At 43.0% G+C, this 15,327-nt stretch overlaps 1 protein-coding gene and 1 long non-coding RNA gene across 2 annotated transcripts in view; one reads left to right on the top strand and one right to left on the bottom strand.

Annotated features, from left to right (window-relative positions):
- Positions 1-147: 147 nt before the first annotated feature.
- LOC135548533 (uncharacterized) lies at positions 148-12,021 on the bottom strand. Its single transcript, XR_010456839.1, has 4 exons — positions 11,959-12,021; positions 1,408-1,449; positions 354-579; positions 148-235 (listed from the first exon to the last, which is right to left on the bottom strand). It is a non-coding gene; the product is annotated as an uncharacterized LOC135548533 (long non-coding RNA).
- The window catches only part of si:ch1073-143l10.2 (uncharacterized protein LOC565165 homolog), a 28,312-nt gene continuing 13,162 nt past the window's right edge, over positions 178-15,327 (top strand). The window contains exon 1 of the mRNA XM_064978235.1: positions 178-252. The gene's annotated coding sequence lies outside the window, so the exon portion shown is untranslated. The remainder of the gene's footprint in view (positions 253-15,327) is intronic.

The raw sequence follows: 15,327 nt of genomic DNA, 5'->3' as shown, positions 1-15,327 counted from the left end.
CTTTGTTAGAGCTGTAATCTTATTCCCGTGTATTTCTTCCTCCACAGAGAGTAGAAACATATCAACAAGTATCTTCTCAACACTTTCATCATGTTTAATCCCATAGGTCTTTGGAGTTCTAATGCCACAATGAATGTGTTTAGTGTTCCATCCTCTCTGCCTCCAGGGTCACCTCGTCATTGCACGCAATTGGTTGAATGGACAACATTACAGTCTTCGATTTAGCAGCCTGGATCTGCATACAAACAACGGGTAATAAAAGTGTTTTGAAAATCGTAAATGGATATCATAACCATATCTAGAAGGAGAAAGATTGGAAGATAGTGCATATGGTTTAGATAACAGAGACCTACCATATCAACCCTGGTTTCTTTTGTTGAGTTGAGAGAAATACTGTCTTCATACTCACTGGAGTACACATTGGTCACCCTGATAGTGTCTCCAATGCCAACCATTGCAGCGCAGCTCACTTGGTCCCCCCCAGAAACAGATCTCAATGGAGTTTTGTTTGGTCTCGTCCTGCAAGGCCAGGAAGCGCTGTGCAGTCAGCTTTCTCTGCTTTTTCTCTTTCCCAGTCCCCTAAGTTAGAACAGAGGGGGCAATTCACAAAAATCACCAAGAAAAGGGTTAGTGAAGGTCATATGTCTGTAAAGAGTTATGAGGACACATCTTTAATTACAGTTCCCTGAATGCTCATCTTGGTGCCGGAATCAGATTAGTTGGTATCTAGTTGGTATCTATCTTGGTAGCTATGGAGAGGACTTTCTGATGAATGAGCATCCAGGCCTCCTCAACAAGCCAGTTAGGAACTTCGAAAGGGCTTGTTTTGGAAACATTGATTCTGCATGTGACATTCACTGTGTTGTTGCTCATGATTAGATTCCTTAACAGGTAGTAGTTTCCCTTTTTGAAGAAGTCGTGTCTCTCCTTTCCAAATACAATGACTTCGATACAATCTGTGTCATGAACCAGACCCATCTTGAAATAAAAACCTTTTTTCTTTTTGTTAGGTATCAAATCAGACTTTGTGATCATCTTCCCAAGTATCACTTTATCATGAGTTATTCCAAGGTTTTGCTTTGCGATAGTTATCATCTGACCAAAGAGGGGGAAAGAGGATCAGTCAATGGCTGCGTTTACACAGGCAGACCAATTCTGATCTTTTTTGCACTAATTGGTCTTTTGACCTATCACGTCAGATCTTTTCACACAAAAAGAATCAGAATTGGGCTGCCTGTGTAAAACGCAGCCTATGTGACCAACCAGGTATTAAACCCAAGACATCTGTTTGACTCAAACTTTGGGAGCTAACATGAGTCTTCAGGGCTCAGACAATGTTACTCATCATGTAATGGTGGTCATGTTGGTCCTCCACATTTTAAATAAATAAAAGAGACAAACACTTACCCAGGATTTGAGAGTGCGCTTGGAAGAGGGAGCAGGATGACCCTGATGTCAAGTAGAAAATGAAACTATAAGTGGTTCTTTCATATAACATGGGTAGAGCTGACATTTTATTCAAATTCTATGGTGTATTTCCATCAAACAATTTGTCTACCAGAGGCCACCTGTCTGATCAGTTTTTTTTCTTCATTTCAGACAAGGCTAACACGCTAACTTTCATTCAGCTTGTGAAAAGATCCCTAACTCAGGGCCTAACTTGTTGCTTTTCCCTTGCCCCTTCTTCTTTTGCCCTTTAAAACAAAATATATGAATTAATCAAACATAGGCATGAGGAGTAAATAAAATCAATCACCATTGTTCATAGAACTTGTCAAGTGAACATCCATTCAGAATATGTATGGCCATTCTGTACACCTGTATAAATTCAATTGAATGATTGAAACAAATGCAATTTTATTTTAAGCTTGAAAACATATATTCTTTATAATCTGGTTCTGAATCCTTGTCCTTCGATTCTCTCACTCGCTGTCCTGAATAAAAAATGTAATTTTAATAAAATAATACATTTTATTCATCTTCATGTTTAAATCCTACTGGGTGAGGCACAGCAGCAATTTACCATTACACTAGAGCAGTGAAAACGCACCTGATTTGCCTAGTAACAGTACAACTACATACGATGCCAGCATTTCCATAAAAATGTACCATTCACTGAACAATCACACACACCCTGAGGAAATGTTACTAATTTAAAGGGAAATCTTCGCAAGGAAAACAATACAGAAAAAGAAGTCTGTAATGCTATCAAAACTTGTTATACATATTTAAAATGTATAACAGTGGCTAGATGTCTCGGACTCCGAATCAATTATGTTGTGCGAATCTTATGCCATCCTACAGGGATGGAAAAATAATCAACTACATTATCAACAAATGTGTTGCACTCAACAATTTCTGCTGACCAGAGATGGAAAGTGAGATGGGAATGTAAAGTCATTAATGCTACACTTTCTGTGAAATTGTAATATCTTTATTTTCTTTCTGCATTTTCCTATTCTGGTCCTTAACAATGGGGAGTAGTAGGTTCTGAACAGTAGGGTCATTTCTTAGGATCTCTTCCATCACTCTCTTCACTTCAAGGATAGACTCAACCAATCCATAGTGTTTGATACAGTGCCTTGCGAAAGTATTCGGCCCCCTTGAACTTTGCGACCTTTTGCCACATTTCAGGCTTCAAACATAAAGATATAAAACTGTATTTTTGTGTGAAGAATCAACAACAAGTGGGACACAATCATGAAGTGGAACGACAGTTATTGGATATTTCAAACTTTTTTAACAAATCAAAAACTGATAAATTGGGCGTGCAAAATTATTCAGCCCCCTTAAGTTAATACTTTGTAGCGCCACCTTTTGCTGCGATTACAGCTGTAAGTCGCTTGGGGTATGTCTCTATCAGTTTTGCACATCGAGAGACTGAAATTCTTTGCCATTCCTCCTTGCAAAACAGCTCGAGCTCAGTGAGGTTGGATGGAGAGCATTTGTAAACAGCAGTTTTCAGTTCTTTCCACAGATTCTCGATTGGATTCAGGTCTGGACTTTGACTTGGCCTAAATCTCCGTCCCAGTCTCAGGTCTTTTGCAGACTCCATCAGGTTTTCTTCCAGAATGGTCCTGTATTTGGCTCCATACATCTTCCCATCAATTTTAACCATCTTCCCTGTCCCTGCTGAAGAAAAGCAGGCCCAAACCATGATGCTGCCACCACCATGTTTGACAGTGGGTATGGTGTGTTCAGGGTGATGAGCTGTGTTGCTTTTACACCAAACATAACGTTTTGCATTGTTGCCAAAAAGTTCAATTTTGGTTTCATCTGACCAGAGCACCTTCTTCCACATGTTTGGTGTGTCTCCCAGGTGGCTTGTGACAAACTTTAAACAACACTTTTTATGGATATCTTTAAGAAATGGCTTTCTTCTTACCACTCTTCCATAAAGGCCAGATTTGTGCAAAATACGACTTGTTGTCCTATGGACAGAGTCTCCCACCTCAGCTGTAGATCTCTGCAGTTCATCCAGAGTGATCATGGGCCTCTTGGCTGCATTTCTGATCAGTCTTCTCCTTGTATGAGCTGAAAGTTTAGAGGGACGGCCAGGTCTTGGTAGATTTGCAGTGGTCTGATACTCCTTCCATTTCAATATTATGGCTTGCACAGTGCTCCTTTGGATGTTTAAAACTTGGGAAATCTTTTTGTATCAAAATCCGGCTTTAAACTTCTTCACAACTGTATCTCGGACCTGCCTGGGGTGTTCCTTGTTCTTCATGATGCTCTCTGTGCTTTTAACGGACCTCTGAGACTATCACAGTGCAGGTGCATTTATACAGAGACTTGATTACACACAGGTGGATTGTATTTATCATCATTAGTCATTTAGGTCAACATTAGATCATTCAGAGATCCTCACTGAACTTCTGGAGAGAGTTTGCTGCACTGAAAGTAAAGGGGCTGAATAATTTTGCACGCCCAATTTTTCAGTTTTTGATTTGTTAAAAACGTTTGAAATATCCAATAAATGTCGTTCCACTTCATGATTGTGTCCCACTTGTTGTTGATTCTTCACAAAAATTACAGTTTTATATCTTTATGTTTGAAGCCTGAAATGTGGCAAAAGGTCGCAAAGTTCAAGGGGGCCGAATACTTTCGCAATGCACTGTAATGATTCTAGCCGTGTCTTCTCTTGCGGTGGGCTTCTGTACACTTTCTGGAATTTGTTTTAAACAGTTGAGCATCTTTTTGTAATCACTATCAATCAGGTGCTCTGTAATGCTATTAGGCGCTGCATGTCACTTATCTGCATCGCTTGAAGTCATCTCTGGAAGAAGGAAAATACATCTTAAAAATATAACTTACAAATGCACATTTTAAGCAGATTGATCAAGCTACTGTGGCACCCATGGCTAACTTGCTATTAATTTGAAAAGATGTAGGCTACAATAAACTAGATTATATCAATCGGGTAGTAAGACGAGACGATCCCCCATATATAAAAGTCCTCTATTATATTCGCAATATTATGCATACAGTGGGGAGAACAAGTATTTCATACACTGCAGATTTTGCAGGTTTTCCTACTTACAAAGCATGTAGAGGTCTGTAATTTTTTATCATAGGTACACTTCAACTGTGAGAGACGGAATCTAAAACAAAAATCCAGAAAATCACATGGTATGATTTTTAAGTAATTCATTTGCATTTTAAGTAATTCATTTGCTGGAATGGTTGATTGCTTCTGTGGACAGGTGTCTTTTATACAGTTAACGAGCTGAGATTAGGAGCACACTCTTAAAGGGAGTGCTCCTAATCTCAGCTTGTTACCTGTATAAAAGACACCTGTCCACAGAAGCAATCAATCAATCAGATTCCAAACTCTCCACCATGGCCAAGACCAAAGAGCTCTCCAATGATGTCAGGGAAAGATTGTAGACCTACACAAGGCTGGAATAGGCTACAAGACCATCACCAAGCAGCTTGGTGAGAAGGTGACAACAGTTGGTGCTATTATTCGCAAATGGAAGAAACACAAAAGAACTGTCAATCTCCCTCGGCCTGGGCTCCATGCAAGATCTCACCTCATGGAGTTGCAATAACCATGTGAATGGTGAGGAATCAGCCCAGAACTACACGGGAGGATCTTGTCAATGATCTCAAGGCAGCTGGGACCATAGTCACCAAGAAAACAATTGGTAACACACTACGCCGCGAAGGACTGAAATCCTGCAGTGCCTGCAAAGTCCCCCTGCTCAAGAAAGCACATATACATGCCCGTCTGAAGTTTTCCAATGAACATCTGAATGATTCAGAGGACAACTGGGTGAAAGTGTTGTGGTCAGATGAGACCAAAATGGAGCTCTTTGGCATCAACTCAGCTCGCCGTGTTTGAAGGAGGAAGAATGCTGCCTATGACCCCAAGAACACAATCCCCACCGTCAAACATGGAGGTGGAAACATTATGCTTTGGGGGTGTTTTTCTGCTAAGGGGACAGGACAACTTCACCGCATCAAAGGGACGATGGACGGGGCCATGTGCCATCAAATCTTGGGTGAGAACCTCCTTACCTCAGCCAGGGCATTGAAAATAAGTAATGGATGGGTATTCCAGCATGACAATGACCCAAAACACAACGCCAAGGCAACAAAGGAGTGGCTCAAGAAGAAGCACATTAAGGTCCTGGAGTGGCCTAGCCAGTCTCCAGACCTTTATCCCATAGAAAATCTGTGGAGGAGCTGAAGGTTCGAGTTGCCAAACGTCAGCCTCGAAACCTTAATGACTTGGAGAAGATCTGCAAAGAGGAGTGGGACAAAATCCCTCCTGAGATGTGTGCAAACCTATTGGCCAACTACAAGAAACGGCTGACCTCTCTGATTGCCAACAAGGGTTTTGCCACCAAGTACTAAGTCATGTTTTACAGAGGGATCAAATACTTATTTCCCTCATTAAAATGCAAATCCATTTTTGACATGCGTTTTTCTGGATTTTTGTTGTTGTTATTCTGTCTCTCACTGTTCAAATAAACCTACCATTAAAATTATAGACGGATAATTTCTTTGCCAGTGGGTAAACGTACAAAATCAGCAAGGGATCAAATATTTTTTTCCCTCACTGCAAATCATTTTCTTTTCATTTTTATCTAACGTTACCCATATAGGCAATACGTTTTTCACACTCATACTATAGGCCTACAATAAATCTCATGTGTTGAATCAACATTTAACATAATCACAGGGTCAACTAAATTCAAACATTTACAACAAATTGACCAATAAATCATATGACATAGCTATAAAAAAAAGATTATTCACACTCCTCCCTTGTGTACAACGTACAGGCGTTTCAAAATAATGCCCGCGAAAACATGTTTCATCTAGTTTAATTTTTCATTCATGAAGTCCTGTAGATTTTGTAAATAATTGACACACACACAAAGTTTGAAAGACTGGTTTGACCAAATATTCGATGAGACTTGGATAATTGAAATTCTGAGACCAAACAAATCTAAAATGGAATCCTTTCTGTTATGATTACATTCTATGGATAGTAATACTGGGAAATACAGTATAGTATATTATACAGTGCATTCGGAAAGTATTCTGACCCCTTGACTTTTTCCACATTTTGTTAAGTCACAGCCTTATTCTAAAATGGATCAAATTAAAATAAAATCCTCATCAATCTACACACAATACCCCATAATGACTAAGTGAAAACAGGTTTTTCAAAAATAATAATAAAATAAATACCTTATTTAAGTATCAAAGTAATTGTCCATAGAGCTCTGAGACAGGATTGTCTCGAGGCACAGATCTGGGGAAGAGTGCCAAAACATTTCTGCAGCATTGAAGGTCCCCAACCACCAAGACTCTTCCTAGAGCTGGCTGCCCGGCCAAACTGAGCAATCAGGGGAGAAAGGCCTTCTTCAGGTAGGTGACCAAGAACCTGATGGTCAATCTGACAGAGCTCCAGGGTTCCTCTGTGGAGATGGGAGAACCTTCCAGAAGGACAACCATCTCTGTAGCAATCCACCAGTCAGGCCTTTATGGTACAGTGGCCAGACAAAAGCCGCTCCTCAGTAAAAGGCACATGAAAGCAGTGGTGGAAAAAGTACTCAATTGTCATACTTGAGTAAAAGTAAAGATACCTTAGTAGAAAATGACTCAAGCAAAAGTGAGTCACCCAGTAAAATACTACTTGTGAAAATCTAAAAGTATTTGGTTTTAAATATACTTAAATATAAAAAGTAAATGGAATTGCTAAAATGTACTTAAAAGTATCAAAAGTAAAAGTACAATTTAAACCATTTAAAATTCCTTATATTAAGCAAACCATACGGCACAATTGTTTTATTTTTTTTTTTTTATTGACAGATAGCCAGGGGCACACTCCAACACTCAGACATAATTTACAAGCAAATCATTTGTTTAGTAAGTCCTTCAGATCAGAGGCAGTAGGGATGACCAGGGATGTTCTCTTGATAAGTGTGTGAATCTGACCATTTTCCTGAAAAAATGTAATGAGTACTTTTGGGTGTCAAAGAAAATGTATTGAGTAAAAAGTATATTATTTTGTTTAGGAATGTAGTGAAGTAAAAGTAGAAGTTGGCAAAAATATAAATAGTAAAGTAGAGTACAGATACCCCCAAAAACAACTTAAGCAGTACTTTAAATCATTTTTACTTAAGTACTTTACACCACTGCATGAAAGCCAGCTTGAAGTTTGCGAAAAGGCACCTAAAGACTCTCAGACCATGAGAAACATGATTCTCTGTTCTGATGAAACCAAGATGTAACTATTTGGCCTGAATGCCAGGCGTCACGTCTGGAGGAAACCTGTCACCATCACTACAGTGAAGCATGGTTGTGGCAGCATCATGCTGTGGGGATCTTTTTCAACGGCAGGGACTGGGAGACTAGTCAGGATTGAGGCAAAGATGAACGGAGCAAAGTACAGCAAAGGCGGCCAAATGAGGTGTTGGCTTTAGGGATGATCAGTGAGATACACCTGCTGGAGCACGTGCTGCGGATGGGTGTTGCCATCGTGACCAGTGAACTGAGATAAGGCGGAGCTTTACCTAGCATGGACTTGTAGATGACCTGGAGCCAGTGGGTCTGGCGACGAATATGTAGCGAGGGCCAGCCGACTAGAGCATACAAGTCGCAGTGGTGGGTGGTATAAGGTGCTTTAGTGACAAAACGAATGGCACTGTGATAAACTGCATCCAGTTTGCTGAGTAGAGTGTTGGAAGCAATTTTGTAGATGAAATCGCCGAAGTCGAGGATCGGTAGGATAGTCAGTTTTACTAGGGTAAGTTTGGCGGCGTGAGTGAAGAAGGCTTTGTTGCGGAATAGAAAGCCGACTCTTGATTTGATTTTCGATTGGAGATGTTTGATATGAGTCTGGAAGGAGAGTTTACAGTCTAGCCAGACACCTAGGTACTTATAGATGTCCACATATTCAAGGTCGGAACCATCCAAGGTGGTGATGCTTGTCGGGCATGCGGGTGCAGGCAGCGATCGGTTGAAAAGCATGCATTTGGTTTTACTAGCGTTTAAGAGCAGTTGGAGGCCACGGAAGGAGTGTTGTATGGCATTGAAGCTCGTTTGGAGGTTAGATAGCACAGTGTCCAAGGACGGGCCGGAAGTATATAGAATGGTGTCGTCTGCGTAGAGGTGGATCAGGGAATCGCCCGCAACAAGAGCAACATCATTGATATATACAGAGAAAAGAGTCAGCCCGAGAATTGAACCCTGTGGCGCCCCCATAGAGACTGCCAGAGGACCGGACAGCATGCCCTCCGATTTGACACGCTGAACTCTGTCTGCAAAGTAATTGGTGAACCAGGCAAGGCAGTCATCCGAAAAAACCGAGGCTACTGAGTCTGCCGATAAGAATATGGTGATTGACAGAGTCGAAAGCCTTGGCAAGGTCGATGAAGACAGCTGCACAGTACTGTCTTTTATCGATGGCGGTTATGATATCGTTTAGTACCTTAAGTGTGGCTGAGGTGCACCCGTGACCGACTCGGAAACCAGATTGCACAGCGGAGAAGGTTCGGTGGGATTCGAGATGGTCAGTGACCTGTTTGTTGACTTGGCAGGGCAGGATGGAGGCAGGGCAGGATGGATATAGGTCTGTAACAGTTTGGGTCCAGGGTGTCTCCCCTTTTGAAGAGGGGGATGACTGCGGCAGCTTTCCAATCCTTGGGGATCTCAGACGATATGAAAGAGAGGTTGAACAGGTTGGTAATAGGGGTTGCGACAATGGCGGCGGATAGTTTCAGAAATAGAGGGTCCAGATTGTCAAGCCCAGCTGATTTGTACGGGTCCAGGTTTTGCAGCTCTTTCAGAACATCTGCTATCTGGATTTGGGTAAAGGAGAACCTGGAGAGGCTTGGGCGAGGAGCTGCGCGGGGGGGGCGAAGCTGTTGGCCAAGGTTGGAGTAGCCAGGCGGAAGGCATGGCCAGCCGTTGAGAAATGCTTGTTGAAGTTTTCGATAATCATGGATTTATCGGTGGTGACCGTGTTACCTAGCCTCAGTGCAGTGGGCAGCTGGGAGGAGGTGCTCTTGTTCTCCATGAACTTCACCGTGTCCCAGAACTTTTTAGAGTTGGAGCTACAGGATGCAAACTTCTGCCTGAAGAAGCTGGCCTTCCTGATTGACTGCGTGTATTGGTTCCTGACTTCCCTGAACAGTTGCACATCGCGGGGACTATTCGATGCTATTGCAGTCCGCCACAGGATGTTTTTGAGGTGGTCGAGGGCAGTCAGGTCTGGAGTGAACCAAGGGCTGTATCTGTTCTTAGTTCTGCATTTTTTGAATGGAGCATGCTTATCTAAAATGGTGAGGAAGTTTCTTTTAAAGAATGACCAGGCATCCTCAACTGACGGGATGAGGTCAATGTCCTTCCAGGATACCCGGGCCAGGTCGATTAGAAAGGCCTGCTCACAGAAGTGTTTTAGGGAGCGTTTGACAGTGATGAGGGGTGGTCGTTTGACTGAGATCCTGGTTGAAGACAGCGTAGGTGTATTTGGAGGGCCAGTTGGTCAGGATGACGTCTATGAGGGTGCCCTTGTTTACAGAGTTAGGGTTGTACCTGGTGTGTTCCTTGATGATTTGTGTGAGATTGAGGGCATCTAGCTTAGATTGTAGGACTGCCGGGGTGTTAAGCATATCCCAGTTTAGGTCACCTAACAGAACAAACTCTGAAGCTAGATGGGGGGCGATCAATTCACAAATGGTGTCCAGGGCACAGCTGGGAGCTGAGGGGGGTCGGTAGCAGGCGGCAACAGTGAGAGACTTATTTCTGGAGAGAGTAATTTTCAAAATTAGTAGTTCGAACTGTTTGGGTATGGACCTGGAAAGTATGACATTACTTTGCAGGCTATCTCTGCAGTAGACTGCAACTCCTCCCCCTTTGGCAGTTCTATCTTGACGGAAGATGTTATAGTTGGGTATGGAAATCTCAGAATTTTTGGTGGCCTTCCTGAGCCAGGATTCAGACACGGCAAGGACATCAGGGTTAGCAGAGTGTGCTAAAGCAGTGAGTAAAACAAACTTAGGGAGGAGGCTTCTGATGTTGACATGCATGAAACCAAGGCTTTTTTGATCACAGAAGTCAACAAATGAGGGTGCCTGGGGACATGCAGGGCCTGGGTTTACCTCCACATCACCCGCGGAACAGAGAAGGAGTAGTATGAGGGTGCGGCTAAAGGCTATCAAAACTGGTCGCCTAGAGCATTGGGGACAGAGAATAAGAGGAGCAGGTTTCTGGGCATGGTAGAATATATTCAGGGCATAATGCGCAGACAGGGGTATGGTGGGGTGCGGGTACAGCGGAGATAAGCCCAGGCACTGGGTGATGATGAGAGAGGTTGTATCTCTGGACATGCTGGTTGTAATGGGTGAGGTCACCGCATTTGTGGGAGGTGGGACAAAGGAGATATCAGGGGTATGAAGAGTGGAACTAGGGGCTCCATTGTGAACTAAAACAATGATAACTAACCTGAACAACAGTATACAAGGCATATTGACATTTGAGAGAGACATACAGCGAGGCATACAGTAATCACAGGTGTTGAATTGGGAAAGCTAGCTAAAACAGTAGGTGAGACAACAACAGCTAATCAGCTAGCACAACAACAGCAGGTAAAATGGCGTTGACTAGGCAACGGGGCCGACAGATAAAACATAAACAAGCAGAATGGAGTACCGTGATTAATGGACAGTCCAGCGTGCATCAGCTATGTAGCCAAGTGATCAGTGTCCAGGGGGCAGCGGTGGATGGGGCAGGGAAGCTGGACTGGCGAGTGTTATCCAGGTAAAAAAAAAAAACTAACAATGACTAAATAGCTTGTAGCTAGTTAGCTGGTTAGCTTCTGGAGGTTCTTGAGTGTGTTTTAAAAATAATAGCGATTCCGTATCACATTGGGTGAGGCAGGTTACCGGAAGGTATAAACAAATTAAAAATCGAAAAGAGATAGAAAGTAAATATGGGTCCAGTGAGTGTTTTGGACGCGGTGATTCAGACGGTTAGGAGGCCTGTGCTAACAAGCTAACAGTTAGTAGGCCGGGCTAAACAAGGTAGCAGTTAGCGGACCAGAGCTGGGACTTAAACCCGATCAAACATGTCTGGAGAGACCTGAAAATAGCTGTGCAGCAAATGCTCCCCATCCAACCTGACAGAGCTTAGAGGATATGCAGAGAATAATGGGAGAAACTCCCCAAATACAGACTTGTAGTGTCATACCCAAGAAGACTTGAGGCTGTAATCGCTGCCAAAGGTGCTTCAACACAGTACTGAGATAAGGGTCTGAATACTTATGTAAATGTGAGAAGAAAAAATAACATGTTTTTACTTTGTCATTATGGGATATTGTGTGTAGATTGCTGAGGGAAAAAAACAATTGAATCCATTTTTGAATAAAGCTGTAAGTAACAAAACAAAAAGGTCTGAATACTTTCTGAATGCACTATATGTCATGTATGTACATGTACTTACCTGGAGCGTGCAATATATTTCATGGTGTTAGAAGTCAGAATGTAATATGAAGGAAAGCTCAACATTACGAAACATGGAACAAAAGAGACCACCAAATACCAAAAATTGGAGTGCAGATCCAGAAATTCAACCTTTATATAATCGCCAGTGGTATCAGACAAATGTGAAAATTAAATGTGCCCCTTTCTTGCATGCAGCCGGAAATGACGTAATCCCTGCTTCAGTGTGCAATATATTAAAATATCCATTTTACATAAAAAATGCATGCATTTTTATTTAAATCATTTGTTGATATTGACAGTCAAAAACAATGCAAAGAAATCAAAATGCGTTATTCTGTGACAGGAAACAAACCAAGCCACCATTGCCATTAGCATTTTATGTAACAAAAACAGGGTAGTTGCATAAGAGGTAGAGTACTGTAGGCTAATGACAGACACATTTCTACATAGCAAAATGGCAATTGCCCTAACTGTATGTTACTAAAGATATAGTAACCCTGCAGGGAGGAGATTAAGAATTTGCTGAATGAGAACATTTAGCTTATGAATATCCAGCATGACCTCAGAGCTTTGTCCCAGTTTGACTTGGGTGTATTCTTCCCGGTTTAGGGCCATCTGGCAGTCTTTGTGGCCAGAGTATGTGGAACCCTTGTGTAGTTGTCCTGTTGCAACCTGAAGATTTAAAAGCAAGATCAATCAATCAATCAAATGTATTTATAAAGCCCTTTTTACCTCAGCCGATGTCACAAAGTGCTGTACAGAAACCCAGCCTAAACCCCAAACAGCAAGCAATGCAGATGTAGAAGCACGGTGGCTAGGAAAAACTCCCTAGAAAGGTTGGAAGCCAGGAAGAAACCTAGAGAGGAACCAGGGACTGAGGGGTGGCCAGTCCTCCTCTGGCTGTGCCGAGTGGAGATTATAACAGAACATGGCCAAGATGTTCAAACGTTCAGAGATGACCACCAGGGTCAAATAATAATAATAATCACAGTGGTTGTAGAGGGTGCAACAGGTCAGCACCTCAGGAGTAAATGTCAGTTGGCTTTTCATAGCCGGTCATTCAGAGTTAGAGACAGTAGGTGCGGTAGAGAGAGAGTCCAAAACAGCAGGTCCAGGATAAGGGTAGCACGTCCAGTGAACAGGTCAGGGTTCCATAGCCACAGGCAGAACAGTTGAAACTGGAGTAGCAGCATGACCAGGTGGACTGGGGACAGCAAGGAGTCATCAGGCCAGGTAGTCCTGAGGCATGGTCCTAGGGCTCAGGTCCTCCGAGAGAAGAGAGAGAGAAAGAGAGAGAGAGAGAGAGAGAGAGAGAGAGGGAGAGAGAGAGAAGGAGAAAAAGAAAGTGAGAAAGAGAGAGAATTAGAGGGAGCATACTTAAATTCACACAGGACACTGGATAAGACAGGAGAAATACTCCAGATATAACAGACTGACCCTAGCCCCCTGACACATAAACTATTGTAGCATAAATACCGGAGACTGAGACAGGTGTGTGTGAGGGAGTTCTGAGAGCTGAGCTTAGTCTCTTGTTGAGCTGGCATTGTGCATCTCCTTGGAAAGCTCCAGCACTAAGTTCCTGGAGGAGAGACCATTAACACACATCAGAGGTATATGGACAATGAGTTAGAATAGGTAGATAAATCAATATTAATCTCTGAGGGGAAATTCTGTTTTTTTTCCCCTTGAAGAACAATATAGTATTTATATGTATATTTGTCATGCAGCAGTGCACATGATGCCTGACCTATACGTCCTCTAGAAAGAGGACACATGATGAAGATTTCCGGCGCCGACAGAGATGGCCGCCTCGCTTCGCGTTCCTAGGAAACTATGCAGTTTTTTGTTTTTTTTACGTGTTATTTCTTACATTAGTACCCCAGGTCATCTTAGGTTTCATTACATACAGTCGAGAAGAACTACTGTATATAAGATCAGCGTCAACTAACCATCAGTACGACCAAGAATATGTTTTTCGCGACGCGGATCCTGTGTTCTGCCTTACAAACAGGACAACGGAATGGATCGCATGCAGCAACCCAAAAAAACGACTCCGAAAAAGAGGGAAACGAGGCGGTCTTCTGGTCAAACTACGGAGACGGGCACATCGTGCCCCACTTCCCAGCATTCTTCTTGCCAATGTCCAGTCTCTTGACAACAAGGTTGATGAAATCCGAGCAAGGGTAGCATTCCAGAGGGACATCAGAGACTGTAACGTTCTGTGCTTCACGGAAACATGGCTCACTGGAGAGACGCTATCCGAAGCGGTGCAGCCAACGGGTTTCTCCACGCATCGCGCCGACAGAAACAAACACCTTTCTGGTAAGAAGAGGGGTGGGGTGTATGCCTTATGGCTAACGAGGCATGGTGCGATGAAAGAAACATACAGGAACTCAAATCCTTCTGTTCACCTGATTTAGAATTCCTCACAATCAAATGTAGACCGCATTATCTACCAAGAGAATTCTCTTCGATTATAATCACAGCCGTATATATCCCCCCCCCAAGCAGACACATCGATGGCTCTGAACGAACTTTATTTAACTCTTTGCAAACTGGAAACCATTTATCCGGAGGCTGCATTCATTGTTGCTGGGGATTTTAACAAGGCTAATCTGAAAACAAGACTCCCTAAATTTTATCAGCATATCGATTGCGCAACCAGGGGTGGGAAAAACCTTGGATCATTGTTACTCTAACTTCCGCGACGCATATAAGGCCCCGCCCCCCCTTTCGGAAAAGCTGACCACGACTCCATTTTGCTGATACCTGCCTACGGACAAAAACTAAAAAAAGAAGCTCGCACGCTGAGGTCTGTCCAACGCTGGTCCGACCAAGCTGACTCCACACTCCAAGACTGCTTCCATCACGTGGACTGGGACATGTTTCGTATTGCGTCAGATAACAACATTGACGAATACGCTGATTCGGTGTGCGAGTTCATTAGAATGTGCGTTGAAGATGTCGTTCCCATAGCAACGATTAAAACATTCCCTAACCAGAAACCGTGGATTGATGGCAGCATTCGCGTGAAACTGAAAGCGCGAACCACTGCTTTCAATCAGGGCAAGGTGTCTGGTAACATGACTGAATACAAACAGTGCAGCTATTCCCTCCGTAAGGCTATCAAACAAGCTAAGCGTCAGTACAGAGACAAAGTAGAATCTCAATTCAACGGCTCAGACACAAGAGGCATGTGGCAGGGTCTACAGTCAATCACGGACTACAGGAAGAAATCCAGCCCAGTCACGGACCAGGATGTCTTGCTCCCAGGCAGACTAAATAACTTTTTTGCCCGCTTTGAGGACAATACAGTGCCACTGACACAGCCTGCAACGGAAACATGCGGTCTCTCCTTCGCTGCAGC

This window comes from Oncorhynchus masou, chromosome 11 (genome assembly GCF_036934945.1).
Source record: "Oncorhynchus masou masou isolate Uvic2021 chromosome 11, UVic_Omas_1.1, whole genome shotgun sequence".
NCBI classification, from domain to species: Eukaryota; Metazoa; Chordata; class Actinopteri; order Salmoniformes; family Salmonidae; genus Oncorhynchus; species Oncorhynchus masou.
Note: the sequence above shows the minus strand (reverse complement) of the source record. Positions and strands in the feature narration are given on the sequence as shown.